Raw genomic sequence first — 200 nt, forward strand, 5'->3', positions numbered from 1 at the left:
AAAAAAGAGTGATCTTGCAACACCGAAAATTGTTACAATAATTCAAAATACCGTTGCAAATCATTAGGTTGCAACAAAATTGAGACACATTTTGTATTGTTGCTATTTGAGTGTTGCAAACTCACATTTGTTGCATATATGTCACAAAATTTACAATGAATTGACTTCTTGCTATTATGTCGCATTATCGCAACAAAACT

The sequence above is a fragment of the Capsella rubella genome, unplaced genomic scaffold (genome assembly GCF_000375325.1).
Source record: "Capsella rubella cultivar Monte Gargano unplaced genomic scaffold, Caprub1_0 scaffold_4, whole genome shotgun sequence".
Taxonomy (NCBI): Eukaryota; Viridiplantae; Streptophyta; class Magnoliopsida; order Brassicales; family Brassicaceae; genus Capsella; species Capsella rubella.